General features: G+C 39.7%; 1 long non-coding RNA gene across 2 annotated transcripts; it reads left to right on the top strand.

Moving 5' to 3' along the window:
- The first annotated feature begins 432 nt into the window (after window positions 1-432).
- Window positions 433-23644, top strand: LOC115597795. Of its 2 annotated transcripts, none has more exons than XR_003987169.1 (3): window positions 433-628; window positions 16714-16890; window positions 16987-20961. It is a non-coding gene; the product is annotated as an uncharacterized LOC115597795 (long non-coding RNA). The 2 variants fall into 2 exon arrangements; XR_003987168.1 differs by lacking the exon at window positions 16987-20961 and adding an exon at window positions 21618-23644 and having other exon boundaries at window positions 435-628.
- Window positions 23645-24137: the final 493 nt, after the last annotated feature.

The raw sequence follows: 24137 nt of genomic DNA, 5'->3' as shown, positions 1-24137 counted from the left end.
CCCCCTGCGCACCGGGCACCCCCTGCACCCACTCCCCTGCCCTTCCCCCCCCGCACGTCCCGGCACCACGCGCTCGGCTAACCCCTCGCGCTACTGATGACGTTGCTCCCCGCGCACGCGCCGCGCCCCTCCCACCCGCACGCACCCCGCGCTCATTGGTGGAGGCGGAGCCGAGAGGGGCGGGGCGGGGAGGAGCGGGGGGAGGGGCGAAGCGGAACGGCCCCGCCTCTCCTGATGGCGCGTGCGTGAGTGCGTGATGCGTGCGGGAAAGGGGCGGGGCGGGGGGGGCGGGAAGCGCGCGCGCGGGGTGTAAGGGGGCGGGGATTGGTTGCCATGGGAGTGACGTCAAAGTGTGTCGGGGACAGGGAGCGGAGACACGGAAAAGGTCAAACTAAAGGCGAGGAGGAGACGCGGGCGCAGCCCGGGCCAGGCCGGGGCCGAGCCGAGGCCGAGCCGGTCCTGGGCGGCTCCGCGGGACCCGCCGGACAAGCGAAGGCGGCTGTGGCGGCGGCCGCGGGCAGAGTGCCCCAGGCGGGCCGGCCGGGTGAGGCAGCCCCGTCCGGGAAGCCCCTGCGGTCCGGGCGGCGGAGCCGGCCGCCTCCCCCCTCCCCGCAGCCTCCCCTCACAGGTACGGGCGAGCAGCGCCCAGGCGGGGCCGCCCCGCTGGGGAGGCGGGCTGGGAAGGAGGGACAGGCCGCGGCCTCGGGGCGGTGAGAGGGGCGCGGGGAGGGGGCCTTGGGTCAGGGGTGTTGGAGCCGGGGGCCGGAGGGGTGTCCTGGACGGAGCGGTGTCCATCCTGCAGCCCCCGCCGTGTGGGGGGAGCCTGGGGAGGGAGCTCCGCATCCCCGGGGCTCTGGGGAGTGGGACGGGATTCTTGCGGGGAGGGAGAGGAGCCCCGCACCCTTCCCGGCCCACGGGTCCCTTTGCACCGCACAAGCCATGTCCTTCCCCTCACCTCACTGCGCTTTGACCCTTTTGACCTGGGAACAGAAGTTGGGCTTCTTTTTTTTATTTTTTTTTTTCGTGTGTGTGGGCTGCAGGAACTCCTGCCCCCCGGCCCGGCCCCTGGCTTTGCATAACTTGTCTCCCCAGCTGACTGTCCCTTCTTCCCTGCACTTTGCCCTTGCCCGGTGGTCTGTAGCACGAGGGAGTGAAACTATTCAAGGACTGCCTTTTCTTTAGTGAGAAAGCTGAATCACAAACGAGGCAGACGTACTAATAATATACGTATATAAATACACACACATATATATGTATATAATTACACACGCAGTCCTTTTTCCCCCACAGTAGCCCAGTGCTGAAGTAGGATTCTGTGACAGCAAAGAACAAGGCCCTTGGGTGTGATTTTTTCTTTTTTAAGAAACCCCTGGAGTGAAGCTGTTATTAGCATGTGGAGTTTTGAATGCCACAGGCAGTCTGCTCATGTTCAAAGAATAATTTAGAGGAGCAGCTATGACTCATTAATAGAAAGTATTAGTTGCGTGAAGGCAAAACCAGGTGAAGTTTCTCACTTTACCATGGACTTATTCTGTGACCTTGGATCAGCCTTTCTGTATCAGTCCTCTGCTTACGGATTTGGAATAGAGGTGCTCTCCAAAAACATATTGTGAATAAATATGCTAATGACTGTGAAATCCTCTATAGTACTAACTAGTTGATAGTGTTATTTCTATTGTAGAAGCATAGGAGATGTAGGCAGGCTGCAAGTGTTCTGCTTGCTGAATTTTTGTGTAGTAGGTACTTGCTTAAAGCAGTTTAATAACCTGTGATACTGCACAGTGTGCAGTGTGGTCATCATGAACTCCATATTTTTATGAAGAGTTCATTGTCATTTGCTTTTACAGGGCTGCCATTCCATGATTCAGGTAGTTCATGTTTTTTTTTCCCCCCCCCTGTTTGCCTAGAGCAAAACTGATGTCCCTTTCTGCTGCCAAGGAAACCTTTTAAATTTCTAATGTAGCTGATTTGATAGTTGGCATCTGTCAGATATATGGTTCTAGATTTGGTGGTTTTGTGGGTAAATCAGAGATAGTCTGATGTGAAATGATGAAGAAACTACTTCTAGTTTGTAACTGACTGTCATGCCATGCAGCTGTACTTGCCAGGGTTGGGTAGTTGCATTAACTCGATGCTATCTCAGGGGTCCTCTTTATTTGCAAGAAGGTACCAAAAAGGTTGACAGAAAGTTTTTTACTTGTGTAATGAGAGAATAATAAAATGGAGTAGTTCAGTTTTAGGAACAGTATTTCCCCTATCACCTTATGTGATGCTCTCCATAGAAAATCAAACGCCTTTTAGGCAAAAACTTCAATACAGGGGTCCTAAAGCTGTGAAGGAGTTGCCTGTCCTGGTTCACAGGCTGCTTTGAAGTGCAGTGAGGCCACTGCATTAAGAGGTGAAAGCAGCCAAGTGCAGAGCTGGGAGCTGCTGCTCTGAGTACTCAGTTCAGGGAGCTAAGTTTTCCCTCCATACAGTTTTACTTTATGCTAACTTCTTTTTTTCTTAACAAAACTGAAAGCTGCTCGGGTAAAATGGCAATTCTTTGTTAATTCAGAATATGTAGGTGCCCTGGAAAAGTCAAATACCCAGTTTCATAGCTACCCTTAGGCATCTTTAATTTATGCAAGCAGGACTCACCGGTAGCTGCTCGAAGTGTCATTGACCTTAGTAGGTTTGCAGAGGTCATACTTTAAAATGGGTAAGTTGTGCTTGAACTATTTTTTTTTTCAGTAAGTATTAGGAGCAAGTATGTGTGTACCCACTTGCATGCTTTTTCCAGTTCCACACTGCATTTTCTGCTTTTCTTTAGAGTCTTGCTTTTAAGTACTACAGTAGACATAGAGTCTAATTGGAACTTGTTTTTATCTCTCATTTTAGGAAGAAACATAAGGTTTTGAAAGCAAGTTGTTTGTTATCTTGGTAAAGCAGAGAAAACTGTGAGGTTTTACCAGCAGCTAGGAAGGGCAGTTTTAGGATCAGAGAAACTTGGCCAGCACAACCCAAATGTATGCGGGTGACATCAGCATTTTCCTGAGCCATTTATGCTGTTCACTTCTGTTGGTTCCCAGCAGTGACTTGTGTCTTATGTAAGCTTGCACTGTACATCCTGTCCTGCTGGTCTCACGCATGGAAATTCATTGGTGTTATCTTACTGTAGGTTTTGAGAGCTGGATAGTTACTGGCTGCTTGTTGTCTCAAATGTCTACATGCAAATTTCTCAGGAGCTGAAGAGATCTATGCCAGGAGCATAATGCTGTCTTCCTAAGAGACATCAGAGGAATAACTGGGGAGAGAGACACAGCTGGTCCCCCTGCTCTCTTAGGTAATGGGAACTGCCTGTAACCACTGTGAAGTAATGTGGTGATGGAGACCATAGTGAGAGAGGGGTTTTAGTGGGCAGAAGCCTTGATCCCTACCATGCGTGGCTGGACCACTAGTGCAGTTTTGATGGCTTGTGCTAAAACATAGGACCAAAGTTGCAGAAAAGCTTTGATAATATTAAGACTGTAAAATAAAGGCTTTTATATACTATTACTGCATACGTCTTGTTAGAAGGTCTTCAAGAGGAGTTGTGCCTTCATATACTGGTGCTTTAAACTTGTAGTTAGCATTTAGTGATCTATAATGAAGATGCTGGCACTTGATGGATGAAATTGAGACAAAGCTTTCCTTGTAAGCTCTCGAACCCCAACACTTCTGTTTTTCTTGCTTACTAAATCTAACTTGAACTTGCTTGTGTAAAATCCTGTAGTAATGAAATGTTTATACGGAAATTGGGCACCTTCTTTGAATGGTATCTAATGTTTTAATTTCAAAAATAAAACCTGTTTAAAATCTACTTTAGTCTCTTGTTAGTGCTCTAGCAGTCTGGGGGTGCCAAATTCCTGCTTACCTGTTTTGGTGAATGTGGTTGGTTTTCTTTGGCACTATGGCTTGTTGTGAACAGCTGGAAATTTCCCTTACAAGCAGTTGTGAACACGAGTGTACAGGGTGTACAGCTCTGCACTGGAGTTATACACAGAAGAGAAGAGGGGTTGATGTGGAGGAGAAGCACATGTGGAGAGGAGTGCTGGTGTGGCCTGTGGAAGTAATGAAGAAATCTTTTCTGTGCCTTGCCACAAGTGGTCTGTTTCACACTGCACAAAAAAATCTTAGTGTAATGGAGAGATGAGGAATGTAAGACTGGACAAGGAGGCTGGTTATCTGAAAAGGACCAGGTACAGTGCTTTGACACTTAAAAACTAAACACATTCCTGCAAGTAAGCCATCCTTGCAGAGTTTACTGTTAATAATAATGGGCAAAATATTTAAGAGAGACTTGAATTTTCATTTTGCTTAGGGAATTGAATTATCAGCGTTACTTTTATCACACAAACTGGGAATGCATGGTCTTTTTCTAATTTATTAATTTTTTAGGTATATGTAAATATGTTTTAAAACCATGTGCAGGAAAATGTACAGGAGTGTAGTTTTGTGCATTCTAGAGACTAGCAGCTGTAAGAATAAACCTCTTAAAAAAATTGTACTTCAGAAGCACCTGCTTGTAGCACATTCATGATTCCATTAAATTGTATTTTATTGCTTTAGAGATACTTACATGAATATGAAGGTCCACTTATATTATTCAATAGCCTTTTCTATCTGTAGATGTAAGCAAATAAAATGTAGTCTGCATGCTTAGATCTTCTAAAATATTTATAAGAAAGTTGGCTCTTGGAAAAAATTTCTCACAGGATGCAGTGGGTGTCAGGTCTAAAGGTCAGTGGCAGACAAAGTCAAATGAAGGCTCTTTTGGATTGTTTTTTCTACTTTTTATTTTAACAATTACTCCTTGTCTAAAGAAGCACAGAATCTTTCTTTGTTACTTTCTAAACTTCAAAATGCTATTGGGCATTTGCAAGTCCATTTGAACTTAGGTGTTTTGTTGAAAACTTTTTTTTTCTGTAGGAAAGGAAGGAAAAAAATTAGTGCAGTTAATATATTCATGAACTCTTAGCATGGAACTTCCTGGTGTAAAGCAGAAAAGCCAGATGGGGATTTAAGCAACTGTCTTATACAACTTAGGAAACAAACATTCCTGATACTAATAAAAGGGCCAGATTTGAACTGCAAAATTGATCCCAGAGTTTTTTTCAACACATGATAAAATTTGACTATAACAGCCATAGAGTTAATGGAGGCAACTGTCAAGTTCTGTGAAGCAGTGGATTGTTTGCCTAAAATAAAAATACCTGTAGGCTCACACTTGTATGTACCCACTGGTGGTTAATGCTCATGCTGCAGTTTAAATGGCAAAATAAGCATAAGCAATGGCTGACTTGGTCTCAAATCTATTTCCTGTCTTGTATGTTAAGTATATATACATGCTTAATATGTATAACTTATCTGTATTTTATATATATAAATATATTTAAAGATGGGAGATAATAGTGGGATTTTTTAAAGTGCTTTATGCCAAACCTTCTCTCGATTGGAGTTGATTTGAAGTGTAATGACTGGGGAGTCCTAGGAAATAATCCTGCACTTAATATTCACTGTATGTGTCAGTGACCTGGAAAAAGTATACGGGAAGGTGCTGAAGAAAAAAAAAAAAAAAAAAAAAGGCTAAAAAACCCAATATGTCAGAGACAGGAGGAGGAGTGGGCAGATGGCAGTCAGTGCAAAACAGGTGAATAATGAGTTTGAGAACAAGCTAAATAGACTGGGCAAGTGAGTATGCTTTCTGCATGCTTGTTGCATTGTTAACATGATGGGAACTTTCCCTGTTGTGATCTGTAGAACAGAGATGTAAAAATCCTGTATCATGTATGGTGAAAGCATGCCTGTCTTTCTCAGGGGGAAGTTCTGGGATGAGTAGGAAGGTCAGTGCTTCCAGAACCTGACTTCTAGTTTATTCAGATTTATCATTGGCATATATAACATGGACTAATAATGTTGAAATGATCTAAAATCTTAGCAGTGCCCGGACAAAACAGATGTGCTATGTGACAATAGTTTTTTTTTTTTAACCTCTGAAATGGCCTAGAAGGCAGCAAGACATTTTTGATAATGTGTCTACTTAATTTATTTTATCTAATTTGGCTGGAAACTTTTTGGGTAGTTGTCTAGCCTCACTTCACCTAGCTTAGTGATCTTTTCCAGATTGTTGCTTGGAGGCAGTGTTGGAGTGATGAAGTTAAACAACAAAGGCATAGTTGTATAGTTGAATCATTAATCCTGTAACACAATGCTAAGGATTATTAAAAAACAAAAGCCAATAAGCAATAAGCCTAATCTGTTTCTTTCCTAAAAAAGGTTAAAATACCAATTTGTAATAATGATAAGGCACACACATGGAAAAGAGTGTATTGAGGTTCTGTTGATCAGCTTATTGGTCAGTCCATTAACAATCCCAGTCTTTCCTGTTTTTATTTGTTTCAAACTGCATTTTTTTAGAGGGTTTCGTAAATTAAAATAGCAGTGAACTGATCTAAGAAGAATGCCCTGCTCCCCAGTACAGAGGCTTTGCTTTCTCAGAGCTGGCACTGAGAGGAAGGAGAAGCCACCTTGCAGTTTAAAATGTATTTAGTACAGATAAGTTTTCTGTGCCTGAAGTTACCCTTTAGTAACACCAGTTTGCTGCTTCTTTTACATCATGTTGGGGTGTCTCAGTCTGAACACCACCAGTGAAGAGTTTTAATAGCCCAAGAAGCTTGCAAGAATTAACTCTAAATTTCTGCAGAAAAGGTTAGAAAGATAAAAGAAAAAAGATTAAAATATTCACTAGAAGTGCCCTAGGTAAGACTGTTTTGTGTCTGAGGGCATGTTGAATCCTGGGGAAAGAGAAAGCTAAGCCGAAAAACTGCTAAATTCTTGTGTTTAGCACTGAATCAACATGAGAGGTATCAAAGTGGTATTAGCAGAATTTGTAAGATTGTGGGCATTTCATATAAAGAATATAGAAATAAAATAAGTTGGTCCAAAACAAATCTCTTTCTGTGTCAGAGTTGTGTGGAGAATAAATGTTGGAAGCTTAACAGGAGTATAATAAATCAAACTGCCAGATGAGCCTCAGAGGACTTTCTTAATTCACTTCATTGTTTTCTCTGCAGATACAGCAGGGCTGAGCTAAATGCAGGGCTGTCACTCTTCTGAAGTTCAAAGTGTTTCTGAGTGTTCCAGAAGACTGAGCTCTTCTCTCTGCCTTATCTTAAACTGCTCGTTTTATCGTTTGGAGTGTTCAGTGCACTGAGTACTTGTATAGGCAGAAATCACAGTTGAGTTTGCCTTTTGGGTGAGTGGTGAGGTATTTTGTGTACTGTTAACACAGAAAAAGCTTAAACTTCTGGAAAGTACCATTTCCAACAGAAGATGCCCTGCTGACCCCTTGCAGCTTCGCAGAAAATGCTCCTTAGTGTGAGCTTCCTAAGCAGATATCCTAGGATACAAACTGCTCAGGACTGCTGGCACAAAGTAATTTTTTTCTGTTAACTTTCACCAGATTTTCTCCTTGCCCCATATTCTCAGTACCAGACAAACAGAGGAGTAAAATAGGGGGCAGAGTTCTTTAGTAAGAGAAATTGGAAGCAAAAGGGTGTAACTCTGAAACTCAGACTGAAAACTCTGTTCTGGTTTAAGCAAATGCTAACCACCTGCTTAGCTGCTGGTACCTGGAACTTCTAAGGCACATCACAGCTGTTGGACCTGTGGAGTCAGTATTGTCACATCAGTGTTAGCTTTGATTAAGATAAGTTACATTTGCTGTGAGTTTTCTATCACTTCTTCCTTTCTTTTGCCTCATTCTTACTGGCTGGGACTGTGAAAACTTGTTTGTGGCTCTTCTTGGATATGGGCACCTTTGTGTGTAAAGAATGTTGTTTATTCTTCCTGCCCATATTCATTCTGCTGGCTGACTCGTCCATACTTGATAGATACCATTACTTTAGCATACAATTTTTCAACATATTCATACACTTAGTATCATGTGCAATGCTAACCTGGTGTTTTCTGGGAGTATCTTCAGCTTTTATGGAGACCACAAGTGATATTATTGGCACTGGTGATAAATTTGTAACTAAATTATCTGATTATATATGGATTATGCTTGTAAATAGATATTATTTCTCATCACTGTCCCCCAGTCTACTTCTTTTGGAGTTTTGCTTCACTTAAATTATTGCTTGGTAAATTTTAATCTGTAAAACTTTAACTTAAGACTAATCAATATTGCACTAACTTCTTAAAGGATAAATAAAAAACTTTCTTCTGTCAAGTTATGTTAAGACAAGAAATACTATAGGTAACTATTTTTTTAATATTAATTGGACAGGTGTATACTTTATCCCAATAAGACAAAGGCTGTATTTTAAAGAATGTTTTCCTTGGTGGCTGTTCTATGATTCCCTCTAAGGACACCTTAATTTTCACATAGCCCTTTGCTGGGGGAACTGAGCTGTCTGCTGACAGGATCAGGCACTTTCAGGTCACCAGAACACTGGGAATGTTCTCGTATCAGGGAAGTCAGGGCTTCTGCAACCTGTCCCCAGTCTGTTCTGATTATATCAAGGGAGTATTTCAAGAAAATAGCAAGCAAAGTTAAGGTGATTTCCGGAGCTTTATCAAGATTAGTGTGCTGTATCTCTTGGCTTTATAGCAGAAAACTATAGCAGTTAGTTTTGTCATGTTCAAAAACTTGAATCAGCTGTGATAAGACAGATTTCCTTTAACAAGGAAACTTGTGATATTTTCTTTGCTTGGAATACATCTGTTTTGACTCTTCCCTCTCATCTGACTTTTTTTAATTTGAATTATTCTGTAACTTGAAAAATCAGTTATTGCGTCTGATTGAATGCTTTTAACATTATTAGTTACAAAATAAATGTAGTAGTTGATATGCTCATACATTATGTGATTATGCATGTTTTTTTCATTTGATTTTAGGCTGTATAACTTCTTTGAGTTCAAAAACCTAATAAAAATTTTACAATTACTTTTTTCACTTTGAATATGGTGACTAAATGACTTGTCTTGGTAAATACACCAGTTGGATCAGGACCTGCTAAGCTGGTGGTTCAGTTAAAAGTCAGGTTATGCCAAATATTAACCAGAAGCAGTAAAATCTTGGGAAAGCAACATGAGTCTATGTACTTAAACATTCCTTGGTTTTAAAAAAAACAAAGCTGTGATCCTGTATGTTAATGTGAAGTTGCATACTGCAGTGTTGGGGAAAAGTACTGGTTTATTTGTTGGGTTTTCTTACACAACACAAATTTCAGTGTGAAGTTCCTTGTTGTTGTAGTAAATGATACCCAACTTTTTGCTTTTTTTTAAAATTAAGATACAAGACCTTTTATTTACACAGATGAATCACTGTTGTGGGTAGTATTACTTCTAAATTTCTCTTAGGAATACCAGGAATGTTAATCATTAATAATTTTTCTTTTTGTGACAAGGGGAGTATTTTCCTAGGTCACCTGCTTTAAATAAAAAGGACAATACTGGTTTTCTGTCAGTTTACTGGTGCACTACAAATGGTGAGGCCACACCTCGAGTACTGTGTCCAGTTCTGGGCCCCTCAGTTCAGGAAGGATATTGAGGCCCTGGAGCAGGTCCAAAGGAGGGCAACCAGGCTGGTGAAGGGACTTGAGCACAGATCCTATGAGGAGAGGCTGAGGGAGCTGGGGGTGTTGAGGCTGGAGAAGAGGAGGCTCAGGAGAGACCTCATCACTCTCTACAACTCCCTGAAAGGAGGTTGGAGCCAGGGGGGGGGTTGGGCTCTTTTGCCAGATGACTTTCAACAAGACAAGAGGGCACGGTCTTAAGTTGTGCCAGGGGAAGTTTAAGTTAGATATTACAAAGAATTTCTTTACGGAGAGAGTGATCAAGCATTGGAATGGGCTGCCCAGGGAAGTAGTGGATTCTCCTTCCCTGGAGATATTTAAAAAGAGACTGGATGTGGCACTCAGTGCCATAGTCTAGCAACCGCAACGGTGGTTCAAGGGTTGGACTCGACTCGATGATCTATGAGGTCCCTTCCAACCCAGACAATTCTATGATTCTATGATTCTATTGCATAATTTTCCTGGATAGTATAGATAGTGTGTAATACTCTGATAACTTGAACTCTGTGGATCTCTCCTTCAGTTATTTCCTCACCCCATTGATTGTAGAACAACTTGATGGTAGTATCAAGAAGTTATTTTAGTTGTCTGGTTCATCTTTGCTCAGGTAGGGCTTTTAGATCATTGAAGACTGAAGCACCGCACTGTACAGATTGTTGGTAACTTTGTGATGTTTTCTGTTTAAGCTACCGCTTTTAAGTTAGAAAATATAATTAGTCTGAGGAGCTCTACTTTTTTGTAGTTATGCTGGAATTTGAATGATTGTGAGATTTCATTGGCATATGGAACTTGACAGATACTGCCAACTATGGTATTTTCCTGCATTTAGCTATGCTAAGGCAGCTGACTTTTTGTGGCTTCGTGGAAGGGCAGTGAGTTTTGCTCTGTTATTGGTACTTTATTTTATAGAATTATTGGAAGGCTGTATTTGCAGCATTTCTTTAAGTGTGCCTTTATTGGTCCAGTTGCACAGGTTAACTTTTATTTAACTGTTTTCAGAGAACATACTTGTCCTAGAAATGCTATGGATGATGCTTATTACTCTAGTATCAGGTACGTTTTTAATTCTTTACACTGAAAGAAAATTACAAACTGCACATGAAATTTGATTTTTTTTTTCTTTAATAGATTTGATTCCTTAGAGGAATTTCATGTTATTACAACATTTTTGTTGAGCTAATATGGTCTCCACAGACTTCTGCTTAAGACAGAACAGTTCTGCAAAACTGACAGAGAATTTGCAGCTGGTCACTCAGATAAAGAATAGAAGTAAGTGGCTGTCTAAAAAGTAACTTCCAGTAACTTGTCCCAGACTTGCAGGTAAGCAGCATAGAAGAGGTTGAGGAAAAGAGATGATTTACAATCTCCAAACACTTTGAGAGTTTTCTTCAGTTACGTATCCTCATATATAAAAAAGCCTTTGAAACAGGTGACAACTGTTGTGGAAAGATCTGTGAAGGTACTTTTTAGGTTTTTCAACAGGTGAAATAAATCTTAAGGGCTGTAGCATCCTTGATCTTCAAACCTCCTTCAGAGAACATCACTTGGTTTATGAACTGAGTGTGATAGGATTCCTGTAAAGAGCCATGTGTTTGCTTATTTCTTATTTTTCATATATAAATGTGGTGAAATGAGTTGGGTGACTTGAAGTATGGGCCTTTTTTTGGCTCATTCATTTTGGGGACGTGCCTGCCTTTAAGGTTTTATTTTGCGCTCCAGTGAAGTTTGCTGAATAAATTTTATTTTACCAGGTTTTTAATTTAGAAACTTCAGATTCAGTGATGATTTTGTATAGAAGCTTCACTCAGAGGTTTGGCTTGCATCTCTGATGCAAACTTTTCTGCAGAGCTGATGAAGTAACCAATGCTCATGTGGTAGCAGCTGGCCACCAAAGCAATCATCAAAGGAACCACATCCTTAATTAGAGGCTTTCACAAATGTTTATCAGGAATATTAGTATTCAGAACTGTTTTATACTGCCATGTTATTCAGGGGAGAAGTTTTGCCTTAGGTGCTTTAGATGCCTTTGACTTAGTGATGCCTCAGTGACTTAGAGGCACTTTAGTTTATTCTTGCAGTCTTTTGGTTGGTCTTTGTTTCATCAAGGTCAGGATGCTTTCTGGACTTATCTGTACTGTCCACATGCCAGCAGGTGGTGTGTTGGTTAATGTAAGGGCAGACTCCTAATTTTCTCCAGCATTTCAGAAAAGTGTTTTTCATTTAAGTCCTGCTCAGTTGATTTCTGTACAGGTGGAGTCTGCTGCTCGTTTGGCATAGAAGTCTGTGGAGACAGCACATGAACATACAATCTTAACAAAAGATGCCTTGGGACAGTTTTCAGACTTGCAGCTGGGGTGAGCTCTGACCAAACGTACTCAAAAGGCAAGATAATGGTACCAGATAGTGACCTAGGATTCCCCTTCACCAAGCTGTTTTGTTCAGTGCATTGAATGACTGCTTAGTCTGCTGGTCCTAAGTGTGAGTCCTTCTACTCCTAAACTACTCCCAGACTGTTTAGTGGAGTTGGCTCTTCCACTAAAACTCTGCATTTTTAATGTGACAAGATAACACTTCCATGGGCCGTACTGTCCATTGTCTTTAGTTTACTATAATTTGAAAAGATATATTTAATACTAGAAGGAAACAAAATTGAGACTTGCTAGGGAAAAATAGTCTTAAAATCTGTAGTCTATCCCTAAATACAAGGTGTGCTTTTAAATTGATTAAGAGTGACATTTTAAAAATTTAATGTTTAGAATTGCCTCATGAGAAACATTCTACTGCAAAAAGAACTTTGAGTGATCTACAGAGGTGACCATGGGATAATGTTTGGCAGCATAATTACAGTAGGCATAGGTATAAAATTCTATATTTTTTCTGTATTTTTTAAAATACTTGGCATCAGTTGTTTAAAATAGTTTTAACATTAAATATTTGTGATTTGAGGTGCTAGCTATTTATAGGGAAGTCTGTACTGATGTCATCTGTGGATAATTCTTTCTCCAAAGACTTTATTGACTTCATCATGTCTGAGGATAATTATATAAGCAAGGCTATTGTTGATGGAAGGGTATCACAGGAATTAATGAGGTCATGGTGTTTCCAGTACAGTGACAAACTTCTGGAGGTCTGGCCCAACAACAGGCTGAACAGGGGAGCTGTGGGTGCCTTATCTCTGGAAGTGTTCAAGAAGAAATTGGATGATGGGACTTGGAGGAACCTGGTCTAGTGGGAGTTGTCTCTGTCTAGGGCGTGGGGTTTGGAACTAGGTGATCTTTAAGGTCCCTTCAAACTGAAACCATTCTATGATGGTTGGATGTGGTGATCTTAGGGGTCTTTTCCAACTGTGACAGTTCTATGATGATTCTATGAACTTACTCAAAGCAGGGCTTTAATTAGCACTTGGTGGGATCTGCTCTGGCTTTGCCATACAAAGCCGTGAAAAGCCCTGAGGACAGAGAATCCACAACCTCTCAGGGAAGTCTGGTGTAGGGTGTTACCACCCTCCTGGTGAAAATGGCATCCTGGCCTGTATCATGAACAGTGTGGCCAACAGGTCCAGGAAAGGGATTCTGCCCCTGTACTCAGCCCTGGTGAGGCCACAGCTTGAGTCCTGTGTCCAGTTCTGGGCCCCTCAGTTCAGGAAGGAGATTGAGATGCTGGAGCAGGTCAAGAGAAGAGCAAGGAGGCTGTGAAGGGATCCAGCACAAGTCCTGTGAGGAAGGGCTGAGGGAGCTGGGGGTGTTCAGTCTGGAGAAGAGGAGGCTCAGGGGAGACCTCATTACTCTCTACAACTCCCTGAAAGGAGGTTGGAGCCAGGGGGGAGTCGGGCTCTTCTCCCAAGTAGCTCCCAGTAAGACAAGAGGGCATGGACTTAAGCTCTGCCAGGGGAGGCTGGATATTAGGAAGAAATTCTTTCCCGAGAGGGTGATCAGACATTGGAATGAGCTGCCCAGGGAAGTGGTGGATTTTGTATCCCTGAAGGTTTTTAAGAGGGGACTGAATGTGGCACTCAGTGCCATGGTCTGGTAGCCACGGCAGTTGTGGATCAAGGTTTGAACTTGATGATCTCAGAGGTCCTTTCCAACCTGGATGATTCTGTGGTTCTGTGAAAAAGTTTGTCATTATGTTCAGCTAGAATTTTCCATGCTGCCTTTTATAGCCATACTGCTTTATCCTGTCTTGTAGTGCTGAGGGTTCTGGTTGACTTGGTGTCACAGTTTAACACTAGACAGCTCTTAGTTGGTCCCTAGCCTGTTTTCCAGAGAAAAGACACCCATGTCCCTCAGCCTTTCCCTGTGGTTGATGATCCTGAGGCCTTTTACCACCATGGTAGCCCAGGGCTGGACAATGTTTGGTTCCTCAGCATCCTCCTTGAAGTGAGAATCCTCCCCTGAGCACTCAGCATCTGCAGAGTGGCCTTGCCAGTGGCAGGCAGAGAAGGGATCCCATCCCTTACCTGCAGTCTCTCTGCACTTTGCCTTCTCTGCAGTGAGATGTGGTTCTTGTTTCAGATGGCTTCAGCCACAGCACCTGGGCCCCTTCCAGCAGGGCTGTTCCTCAGCCAGCTCTCCCCAGCCTGTGCTGATGCAGGGGGTTCTTCTGCCTTGGGTGCAGAGTTTTGTGCTTTTCTTTCTTGAACCTGATGAGGTTTGGCCCCATCCTCAGGTTTCTCATGGTCTGTCTCTGTTGGTAGAAGTGCAGCCATTCATTGTGTCAGTCCCCTCTTCTTGTCTGCCCCCTCCACTTTACAATCCCCTGCCAGTTTGCAGAGGGTGCACTTTGTGTCACCTTCTTGGTTGCTGATGGCTGTGCTTGGAGCCCTGTGTTGTTTGTTTGGGGTTCTCCCTTGCCAGCTTGCAGCTGGACATTGAGGTGTTGGTTGCATCCCCATGATCCAGAGTTCCAGTTTTCCATCTCAGCTTCCCTCCTGTTGGTGAGCTCAGGCTTCCTCAGCTCCTGGGTGAAACTGCAGTGGGAGACTCTTGAAAGTTGTCCTAAAGTCATGTTCTGTGCACCATTCAACTGTTATCAAAGTAGCCCTCCAGCTCTTCATGTGAGGTTGGTTTGGTACATTCTGCTTTTGAATCATTAACTATTCATGGTTACCTTTTTGTCTGCATTTATGAAAATTAATTCCAATTGGTGTATTCCATGTGCCTTCCACAAGCTGGTGGTACTCTCTAAATCCTCTTCTGACTTTCTCGTATGTGTTGGGTTTTGTGCTTGTCTGGAACCTTCTGTGAATGCCTTGATGATCCAGATGATTCTAGATGATCCTGGTAATTATGTATAGAATATAGCAAAAGAAAAAGGAAAAATCTTTTAATGGTCAGTATGAAAATCAAATATTATTTTAATGACTTAGAGAAAAGAAAAAAAAAAAAAGAATTCCTCTTCTTATTCTAGTGTAGTAGCTAAATGTTAAGTTTTTGTTACAGTGCTCCAAGTAGGAAACATGATGACTCGGATATGTCAGTTATACTCCTGGCATATTTACAGACTAGGAAAGTCTGTTTTAATTCCTGTGGTGTTATAAATTATTGAAAGAGGTTGATTATAGAGGAAGTACTGTTTGAGAGAGGCCATGAAAGCATTAATTCTCCAAATCTGTTTGTTAGATCCTTAAGATAGAGAATATGGAATAAGTTTTTCAAAATGAGGTGCTTTGTCAATGAATTGTCTCTGTTTCCAGTTACTCTGGAAGTAAATCCTGAAAATTTTTTTCTTTGTGGAACTTACATTTTTAAATAAGTGATAATTGTTCTGAAAGTAGTTGAGAGATGTTTATTTGGGGGGGAAGGGGGGAGGTTGTTGGTTTTTGTTTGGTTTTTTTTTGTTTTGTTTTGTTATGTAGATTTTTTTTGTTAGTATATTTTGAGGCTGTGTTGTTTGGTCTTTCTGTTCTGGAGGCAACCTGGATGTAATTATTTATATGTTAAAGGTGCAGGTCTTTTGGGTACTATTGCAAAACAAATAGTTAACTTTTTTTTTTTTACTGTTTCACAAGGACAAAGATTCTTTGTAAAACCAAGTGCCCTCCACTTATCTGATCTTCATGACTTGCATTCTTCCTGGGTTGATCTTTTTTTCTTTGAAGAAAAAATGTAAATGCTCTGGGAGCAAGGTTAGGATTGACAGGTACTGATGGCTTCTCAGTCTGATATTCTTCAGGATTTAATTGCAGTGAAGGAGTTGGGCTCACTTTATATAACAGGGGAAATAACCTTGTTCCTCTCACCAAGTCTATAGGCTGCAGTAACAATCTCCAGACTTCGTGCCAAAACTGAAAGTGTGAGAGCCAGAATTTGCTGTATTTACAACTGTACTTGTTTACAAGGATTGAAATATGTTCACACAGGGTAACACTTTAAATGGGAAAATTGTCTTTTACTGACTGTAGATCTCAGTGCTCTGGCCCATACCATTTTTCCAGCAGTGTAGTACTATGATGTAGATTTAATTGTTGGACTGCTGCTGCTAACTTACTATCCAAATGTGTCCTTTTTCAGCAGAGGTAAGCAAAGGGACCTTGTAGTATTAATGTCTCCTCACAGTTCTCAAGTTGTTTCCATCACAGTGTTACAGGGAGCTATTGCTGGCAGCTGCTATTACCAGAGAATTATAATTGCAAATGTGAGTGAAAAGTCATTAAGTGAAGGATTGTGCTAAGTGTGTTATTGATCTGGAGTCTGCTATGCCAGACTCAACTGATAATCCATCAAACAAAACCCTCATAAAAACCAGAACTCAATGAACCCCAAAAACCTCCTACCTAGCCTAAGTATGTACTTCTGTAGCTTTTCAGGGAGGTTTCTACATTCATGCTTGGCCATGTTACCATCAACAGGAATGAAAAACTTCAACATTTTAGAAAACTTGCTACTGGAAACAGTAAAGACTGATTAATTTGTTATTTAGGTTATTTTTTTATGGGTGGAGCTCTTGAATAACTACTCAAATACATGTACTAAATGTATTACTTGTTTCTATTTCTTGTCAAGTTTGAGGGTTTTTTCCCTCCTCCTGCTGTCTTCTGCTCTCTTTAATTAGAGGTAATCAGATCAGTTATTGTATATTCAGTAATGTGAACTTTCTTTATATTTTCCAGATTGGGTCATCCGAATCTTAAAGATGTCTTTAAAAAGAAGAATCTAATTTTCTACAGACAGCTTTGTTATGCTGGACTGGAGATGTTGGTTACCTTGAAAGAAGAAATGGCAGACTGTGAGCCCAAATTAGGAATTTGAAGACTTTTCAGGATAACGTGGAGACATGACATGTAGAGGTAGCTGTAAAATATATAAAGTGATTTAATTTTATAGTTTCTAATTAAGTATCTCCAAGAATCAATCTGGGATTAAACAATCTACTTTCATTGTAGCTCTTTACCATGAATGAGGCAAAAATACCTTTCCTGTAAGAGGGACCAAAGGGGAAAGGTAAATAGCTGAAACTATGAAATCAGAACTGTTCCATGGATAGCATATTTAAGTTGTATGCTAAACCCATTGAGAATGTAAATTCAGAATTTCTGAGTAAATCTGAAGATGGAAGACTTTTGTGGGACCATAAAGAAAAGGAACAAATCTTCATGCAAAAGCTGGCATAGTGCATTCACAGAGTATTCACATTTCTCCTATGTCTGTAATTCTAGTTGTTCAGGCTTCTGTCACAGTCAGTGCATTGTTATGTAGCTGCCCTCCTAGAAATGTTTAAATCTTAAAAATCAGCAAAAATGGCAGTGCATGTCACTGTATACCACAGAGTGATTCAAACTGCCTCGTGTCTGTACTCTGAGGAAAGGAAATACAAGTAAGGATGCTATACTTTTTTGTTTTCCTTTTTCTGTTAATTGCAGGTTAGCCTTTTGGTTGAGATTTTTATGAGAGTAATTCATTATGCTAAGTTCTTACTGTGGTAGATAAGTTCTTAGATTTTTTTTAGCTTATCTTTAAAGCACAGTGGTCTTGGATCAGCCACTCCCTGCCCTCTGTGGAGGTGAACTGATTATTGCAGAACTTAACAAATCACCTGGAATAGACTTGGCTTTATTTAAAAAGTTTATTAAAGTTGGTCTGAATAAGTTCTTGCAGATGTTACTCCACTCAGTGGACAGCCAAGATAGTTTTTTGTAAATAAAGATGCAGTTTTCCAGCCTGAGCTATGTTGTGCTTAGCCTGAGGAGTATGAAACTGAAGGTCTCCAATTGCTGGCATCATTCTTAACCACAGCAAAATGAATTTATAATTTTGTTCTTTATTCAGACTTAAATGTCGGGCAATTGGGGAGAGGCCCTTTTGAATCTGTATCTGAGCTTTATTTTGGCTCACACCATGATCTTTTTTCTGTAGCTATTGGAGATGATGTGATTTGGATTACGTATGAGAAGTTGGCTATGCACCTTAAAATGTAATGCTGATTCACACACATTGTTTGACCCAGGGCAAAAGTGGAATAAAAATATTTATGTATTATAATGATAATTAAAAATATATATAAATAGTGAGAAAATGAATCACTTAATACTTCAGTTGGATAAATTTATTTGAGCATTTAATTTGGAAATAAACTTTCTAGTAAAATGAAGTTGCTCTCTATTCCCTGACTACTGACCCCAAACATCTGAATAAAAGTAAAAATAGGGACTTGAAGTATAAAGCTTCTGGCTACTTAACTGTAGTATCAGAGGAACGGGCTTGTATTTACATAGACTTGGTATAAATACATGGCTATAAGGTACCAAGGGAAAGAATCTTTTAAAAACAAGTGTTTGGGTTCATGTTATTTTCTTTCCTTAATTTAGACTTAGGAGGAGTTTGGGGGGGAGGCAGAAAAGAGCATTATGAGGACATACCAATTCATGAAGCATTAGTCTTGAAACATTATGCTATAGTACTATAGAGTTTTAAAATACTATAGAGTTCTAAAATCCAGAGCTAACTACTAGAAATTTGTGAATGCTGGCTATTGACTTCCACTGCAAAGCTTTCCTACTACTTTCTAAATTTGTGCACAGTTCAAGAGTTCTTTTTACATTTAGGATTGCTTAATTCTCAACTCTGCTCTGGTCAGTAAGTGCGACTTAACAAAATCAGAGCAATAGTGAATATTTGTCTTCCTGTGCCAGTTCCAGTCACTTTTTGCTTGCATCAGACATCTGTGGTTAATCTGATGTGAGTGGCAGATGGATGGATTGACAAGACCTGGACTCCAAAACACACACTTGAGTGTGCATGCATAGGCATAGACTCCTTTGACCCCAATTATATTTAACTGTTTCTCTGTGACAACTGAGGCTTCAAATTCAATGAGTTATAGTGGTCATGCTAGTTGCAGAATGAGGACATCTTAAGATGGGGAGGAAAAGAGAAAGAAACTTTCCTTGGCTGCTTGCCTCCTCACCCTTCCTTCCCTCTTTCCTTTCCTTCTGTCTTGTTGAGCTCGTTGCTTATGGTGCTTATGTAAAGCAGAGTTCAGTGGGAGTGGTAAAATAAGGCTTGAGAAAATTACAGTAAATCTCTGTGGCCTGCATAGATGTGATTTAGAAATCGTGAATAAACATGAACTTTAAGTATCTTAATGGTGTCCCTTTTTTAGTATTAAACCTTTTTTTGTTAAACTGGAATACTGGCAGTTGAAGCACAGCTCCTAGGCAGGTGATCATACATTGCTATTGGAAAATGTCAAATAGGTAAATTTTCTGTGCCGAAAGGACTTTGTGTTGTTCTCTACCTGTGGATTTAGGGGGGTATTTCACACTTCAATGAATGCTATCTTTATTGCTGCTCTTAAGAAAAACATTAACTACTGTTAAAGGCATTAACAGTAGTCAGCAGTCAAGATTCTTCAGTTTGTGATGACTTAAGAATAAACCCTTTTTATTCCAGGGCTTTTAAGCTTTATGAAAATGAGAGGGCAGTTCCTTTAGTGAAATCTTGAGTATGTTGTCTACTTAGATTTGTTTAAAAATAGAAAGTGTTTGGGATAATAGCTGAAGTCCCATAATAAAAACACAGCTTCAGTTTTGATTGAGCTTCTATAGAAGTCATATCTTTCAAGCATGTAGTCATACAAAGGGATCTGTAATGCCTCTGCCTTTTCTAGCACTACATTTGGAAATGAAAATTTTGACTCCTATATAAATACAAAAACTTTGTAGGATGCTATATATAGTTCACAGTGAGTTTGATAAAGCAGTGAAAGACTTCATTGCCACGTATATGGACTGTTTTGTCATGATTAATGCATTGAAACAAAGAGAGGCTGTGGGGAGTTTGTTCTCTTTGGGCAGGTAACATTGTAGTAACCTTCATTATTCCTTAAGAAGTAAGTGTTAAAGGAAAGCAGTGTAAGAAATGGTTCACTGCAACTTAATGCTTAGGAGCCTAATTAGTTGAATACCATGTGCCTACCTCTGCATGAAATAGCCTGTTTCTTTCCAATGTAAAATAGGAATTTTCAGGTTTGGAACAGCTTAAAGGGGCCTTTGTTGCAAGTGACCACTGTTTTTTTTAACTATTCTCAAATATAATGAAGGTCAGCATGGTATCCATAGTGACTGCATGCAGCTTCCTCATTAATCTTGGCATACTGATGTAATAACAGAATTCACTTAACTACAACAAGTTTTCAGGTTTCAGGAGTAAACCTTTACTTGAAAATGTGATGTGATTGGGTTTCTGTAATAGAAATCTTGATTATTGTAGCTTTTCTTCAATTTGAAAGTTATGATAGTCTTTGTGTTACTATCAAGGCCTAAACAGAACCCACCAGAATAAGCAACCTTTAATTGCTGAAGTCTACTTATAATCTGGTAGTAGAAAACTTCTTACTTACAAAATTGATTTTTGAAGGCATAAGAGCTGCTAAATGGGAATGTTTTCAGCTCTGCTACTAAAAGGAAGACATTCTACTACAAACTACAAAATCAAACCATATGAGTGGCATGTGAATATGATCAAGCCAGAATTACATGGTGAAAATTTCCTGCTGATACCAGTTCCAGGCCCTCTGTGCCCAATGAAAAAATGGGGAAAACTTGCAGCAGCAGGAGCCTCACAGGAGTCCTTTGAATGTTGACTTTTGGGTTACTTCTGTGCACAACAGTGGGGAATCAGAGTATTAGGATATGCAACAACTCAGTGCAATACACTAAATAATTTACTTTATTTTTTTCCCTTTAAGTGTATGCATTGTAAATATTAATTTTTAATATTATAAAGGTGCTTTTACCTTAAAGGAAATTGATTGTTGCACAATAGAATGCAGTCTTGTGGGAGTTTTGATACTTATTGAAGAAGGGAAGTAAAATGGATCCATCCTTAGGTTAATTGTTTTCACTCTCACCCTTGCCTTATCCTTTAATGCCTAGCCAAAGATTTTTTTATTTGGTTTTTGTTTGTTGTTTGGTTTTTTGTTTTTCAATTAGTTTTAAGCCAAGTGGGTAGGATTGTGACACTGAAAGTAAATGTTTTCACAATTTTCTTAAGTTTCTGTTTCTGATATTTTCTTTGTTATGAATGTGGTTTGTTATGCTACTGTCTTTAATTCTGCATACAGCTTTATTTTAAAGTAAAAGTAATTATACAAGGATAGCTATCTGCAAAATTAACTGGATATTCAAAATGGAAGTGCCTTCATTTTTGAGAGCTCCAGGAACTGAGGGTATAGGGGAGTAAAGTCAAGGGATCTTTAAAAAAAAATGTCTATTTCATTTAAATATATTTTAATGTATAAGTACAATATATACTCATAAATAAATTCTAGTTATATAAAATCAATTTATATGAACCTAAAGAGGCCCTTAAATGTATATTAAAAGTTGAGAATTTGTATTCCACTATGTTGCATTTTAAAACTTGTTAGTTTAATGAAAGTTGGGAATCTAGAACTGTATTTGTGCTACAGAATATGCAAGTAAAGTTTTCCTCAGAAGTATCTGAACAGTAATTGATTGGAATAGTATAGAATTGTGTCTTAAAGCTTTTCTTTTTCATTTCCCCTTCCCTAAAGGTGACTGGCTGTTTCACACAGTGATGCAGTGATGTGTAGTAGTCTGTTGCTGTAAACATCCCCGACTGGAAGCTGTACCAGTTCTAGCTTTCAGTCAGATGTTTGCTGCACCTGGCTATTCCTGGACAACATCAGAAGGAAAAGCTGCCATAAACATAGATGTGCTTATATAAATATATATGTATATAATGCTCTTTCTGTGGACACAGTTGAATTGCCTTGTTATTAATAGTGTAGGTATGGTTTCTGGAAATTTAGTGTAAAACAGAGATACAAAATTGATGCACGTTTATCACTCAGAACACATCTTCACTGCTTTGTGGTATGAGCTATGGAGTTGTGCTTCACTGGAACACAGCAGCAAGTGGTAGTTAATTTCTTGTTGTGCAGTTATCTTTAAACCAAACTTCTCTCATGAATTGTCTGTTTTAGCAGCTTCTGTTTACTTATAACTCTTAGGAAAAATTATAAATGCTGTCAAATACTTACCAGACATTTTATCTTATATTCTTTGCTTTTTGTTGTTTTGGTTTGGTTTGTTTTTTTTCTGAAATTCTGCCTTCAGTCTCCTATGAGTGGGTGGAGCTCTTGTTGTTTGTTAGCTGGATATAACCCAAGACCAAAATTAAAGTTTAAAAAAAATGACAGAGAATGTATTTTTGCACTAACAATGCATAGCTCATACCCTGGTTTGTGCTTTTGTCACCTTTGGTTTATGTTCCTTCCCCCCATGGCACTACAAAGGTTTATTTCTGGTGTAAAATGTTGTTTCTGAAAGGGCCTCTTTGGATAAAAATCTTCACTAACTCAGTTCCAAAAACTCCTAAAAGCAATCATGTCAGCAGGAACAGCTATCTGCAGAAAAGCTTCAGCACTTCCCACTTTTCTCAGGGTGGGATCTGCACATGCTGATTCCTGGATCTTGTATGGGATTTCTTTTTTCCTTTGTTTCTCTCTAGTCTCTGTTTTTAAAGGAATGGCCTATGCAAGTAATCTCTGCTGCTGCTAAGACAGAAAATACTCTTGCACTGTTTTGCCTCTCCATTCTGTCCTGTCCCAAAATGTTCTTTTTATTCCATAACACTTAAAACTGTTTAATTTATTTTGCTAGTATAGTAAGCCTATTATTTAACTTTAGTGATTCTGTAAAAGGTTTATGTCCAAAGATACAAATTCTTGAAAAATGAAAGATTTTGTCTTTGATTTATCAGAATCAAAGCTACTAGGATTTCTTTGTCGTATGAAAGCCAGACTAGCAAGCACTGGAAAGGTGGTGACTTTTATGCCAGCAGCAAATGACCAAATGTGACCCAAGGACAGGCATTCTTCTGTGATGCCCCATCAGGGTAATTGCTTTGTTTCTGTTACCTGGGTGTTCTGCCTGGTTACACAGTAACATGCACAGCAGTGAAAGGTGCTGAGCTTATTAATGGATTCAATTCAATGCCCGTGTCTCTACAAAGATGTGTTTTTAAAGCAACTTGCCCATTTCATCCAATCTCATCTAAAATCAAAGTTTTTAAATATTATCTGCTTGACTTGATCATTCATGTGTGTTTATTTATAAAAAAGAATTTGAAACCAAATCTACAGATCTTCATGTATTTAAAGAATATGGTACTGGTAGTTGCTTTCCAAGCTGTGTTTGCTGTATATATTTAGCATTTTCTTGTTTTAAAAAGTATTTGGACTTAGAAGAAAGGAAGTGTTCTGCTATCAAATTTCTGTCAATCATCAAAGTAAATGTCTTTTCTCATAACTAATCTGGTAGACATTTTTGGTCAGTGCTGTTTCAGCCGTTCCACATGCCAGATAAAAACAGTGAGGTTTTTTAAAGCTTAATTCTTGTGCAATTTGTCAGGCCTATGGAATTGTCAGTCTTATGGAATTTTAATTATGCATACAATTATACTGTACTAGTATCTAATACATGTGTTCAAACACAGCTGTCCTATGTCTTACCATGAAGACAAATTGAAGTGGCTTGTAACTGCAGGAAATAAATAAATTTTAAAAAGCATATTTCATTTTTGTTTGTTTCAAGTTTTTTTTTTCTTAGTGCCTAAAATACAAGGATCTCCTTTTTTCATGTATAGAAATACAAAGTCCCAAACATATTAACATATCTCAAAGATATCCCTGTTGTCTGCCTCAGAAGATGGTGGTATTTTTTTTAAGTGTATATATATCTATGCAGTGATTCCATCACTCGGATTACTTGGAAAGGGTGATGGAGTTCAGGCACGCTGCCTCTGTAGTTCTGGTGGGGAGGAGGAGTTGAAGCCACTGCTGCAGATTTAGGCAGCACAGTGCCAAAACTATAACAATGAATTCTGGGAATGGAAGAAGCAGATTTGACACATCAGGATGGTGATCAACAAGCAAGTTGCCCCACCTGGTTAATGGGAAGCCTGAGACTGTTGCTTACATCATATTGAGTCATGGAACAGCTGCTGATGTTTTGCAGTGCACTCGTTTTGAAGTGGAGGAAAATACCTGAATGAAAAGCAGGTTGAGGGG

This window comes from Calypte anna, chromosome 2, assembly GCF_003957555.1.
Source record: "Calypte anna isolate BGI_N300 chromosome 2, bCalAnn1_v1.p, whole genome shotgun sequence".
NCBI classification, from domain to species: Eukaryota; Metazoa; Chordata; class Aves; order Apodiformes; family Trochilidae; genus Calypte; species Calypte anna.
This window is presented reverse-complemented; position numbering and strand designations above follow the sequence as displayed.